We start from the raw sequence: 2,413 nt of genomic DNA on the forward strand, positions 1-2,413 counted from the left end.
CTTCTACGGGGAAAAATGGAGTCGGTGGCTGCTTACCGTAAGTTGCGAGACCTGTCGCGGCTCAATATTGATCCATATATAAGGCGTACCGGATTATAAGGCGCATAGTCAGCTTTTGAAAAAAATTTCAGATTTTAGGTGCGCCTTATAGTGCGGAAAATACGGTACATATTTTTTTTCTCCAAAACATGGTTACTAAATTATACAAACAACATTCGACTTTTCCAACAACAAGTACACACTGTACTTGTTGTTGTACACACTGTACACACTGCACACAATGCCCCCTGAGTTGCCCCCTGAGTTTACTGCAATCCCCTTCAACACATAAGGATTACGAATGTTTTTAATGGCTAGTGTTTGTGGAACGTCTCTTACTTGCGGCTGATGGACGAAGCAGCTGGTTTGAGGTTGTCCGTCTTCTGATCTCCAGAAAAAGGCAGTAAGGAGAGACGTCTGGTGTGTTTCACGTACACATTGCCATCCTCCAGCTTGACTTCGTGGACCTGTTGCTAAAACCATCAAAACAAAGAGAAAACAGCAGGAGATTTTACAGAGAGCTACTGTAGAATCTGGGAGCTTTCATGTGTCAGAGTAGAACTTTTATCAGATTTGATTTTCAAAGGTATGAATTCACTTGTCTGGCAGGTAACATTTGGTTTGTTTTAGAAAGAACACTGTAGAGAGAAGATGAATTTGTCTGTGAGCCTTTTATGGGTAGAGAATGACGCATGTCATTCTTACAAACAGATCTTTCTCCAGGATCAAAGTTAATGGTAGTAATGGACCTCTTCAAACTCATTTACTAACTAACTAACTTGGACACAGAACCTTATGACTGATTGAACACGAACACATTTGAAAATTGCCTTGATATAAATACCAAATAACCTTATAATTCTTATAAAATTAAAAATCCATAAGACAAAGTGCAATAAACACAAACGACCATATTGAAAATAAACTGTTGTTGTTTTCACTCCATACGACTTTGTATGAACTATTTTTAAAATACATTATTCAATACTGACCTGTAAAGAGGTCCCTGACTTCCCTGTCCTTAGTTCAAATTCATAGTCATGCCATGGACAGAACACCTTCAGGACTCCATTAGCCTCTTCAATGTCCCCCTCGCATAGAGGACCACCTGTGGGAGAAGACCACTACATTACTGGAGGTGATAATTGAAGATAAGTGTCTGTAATCTTAGAGCCAAATGACCTGCGAGACATATTAGTACTGTAGCTGAAAGTTGAGAATAAAGTTATTAGCCCTTTATTATTGTCTAATTGATTTAAAAACTATATTAATTTAAAGGCTGCCGTTATACAGAACATTCTAGAAAACAGCAAACTTAAGTTGTTTTCGAGGCTTTAACAAGCTTTAACAAATGTTATTCTCTTTAAACACACATTGTTTATTAGAATTAGTAATAATTAGTATTGACTAGCCCTGCCTATTTACTGTACCTTGCATATGTGTTTTACGGTATTAGCTAATTTAGCTAAGCTTAACTGCAATATGGTAAATTTGTATTTAAATACTAGGGAATATTTAAAATGAAATTATAAATACAATAATATTAATATAACACATACAGTACATATACTGTATATATACAGAGACACAACATGGGCTGGTACCCATCACCCACGCACAGGTCGTACACGCAACTCTCCATAAACATTTTCGGGGGCAGGTGTTGATGGCAAGGAGCAAAGGGCCCAGATGTGTTCAGGAGGATGCCGCAGTGGTCGCCATTACTGTACAAGGCAGTCTGCTGGTCATTACAGGCCACGCAGTTATGACCTTCACACGGCACCTCGCAATCAGACTCATCGTTCCCTTCTGCTAGCCAGCTGTTGGCAGAGGTCACGATGTCACCAGCTGGTGTTTTAAAGTCGTCTCTCGGGTCGCCGTTGAAGTTTCCACAAAGGCCGCATGTTGCGTTTTGGTACACCAAGGGCACATTAATTCTAACAAAAAAATACTTGGAATACCATGGAAAAACCCTGACTGATAACTTGGACAGCACCGTCGCTCAGGGAGATTGGGGAAGCCACGAAGTTGCCATTGACCTGTCAACACACAAATAGTGTCATGTGTTAGACAAAAAATTATATATATACTGTATATATACACATATATAAATATATATACATTTATACACATAAACATATATTTATACACATGTATATATACACACATATATGTATATATATATATACATACATATATATATATATATAAAAATATATATATGTTTATAAAAAGTAATGCCGTAATTTCCAGACTATAAGCCGCTACTTTTTTTCCACAGGCTTTGAACCCTGCTGCTTCAACAATGATGTGGCTAATTTATGGATTTTTACAGGCTAACGAAGGTCATAACTCCTCCGCCCAATGACTTTTC

General features: G+C 37.9%; 1 protein-coding gene and 1 long non-coding RNA gene across 2 annotated transcripts in view; both read right to left on the reverse strand.

Annotated features, from left to right (window-relative positions):
• On the reverse strand, positions 1–1,651 carry LOC107988825 (uncharacterized). Its single transcript, XR_001760325.2, has 2 exons — positions 1,032–1,651; positions 1–512 (listed from the first exon to the last, which is right to left on the reverse strand). It is a non-coding gene; the product is annotated as an uncharacterized LOC107988825 (long non-coding RNA).
• A 141-nt stretch (positions 1,652–1,792) lies between these two features.
• Positions 1,793–2,413, reverse strand: part of LOC103381398 (sushi, nidogen and EGF-like domain-containing protein 1) — a 7,533-nt gene continuing 6,912 nt past the window's right edge. The window contains exon 7 of the mRNA XM_025057567.1: positions 1,793–2,078. The gene's annotated coding sequence lies outside the window, so the exon portion shown is untranslated. The remainder of the gene's footprint in view (positions 2,079–2,413) is intronic.

Source organism: Cynoglossus semilaevis, chromosome 8, assembly GCF_000523025.1.
Source record: "Cynoglossus semilaevis isolate Cse_v1.0 chromosome 8, Cse_v1.0, whole genome shotgun sequence".
Classification (NCBI taxonomy): Eukaryota; Metazoa; Chordata; class Actinopteri; order Pleuronectiformes; family Cynoglossidae; genus Cynoglossus; species Cynoglossus semilaevis.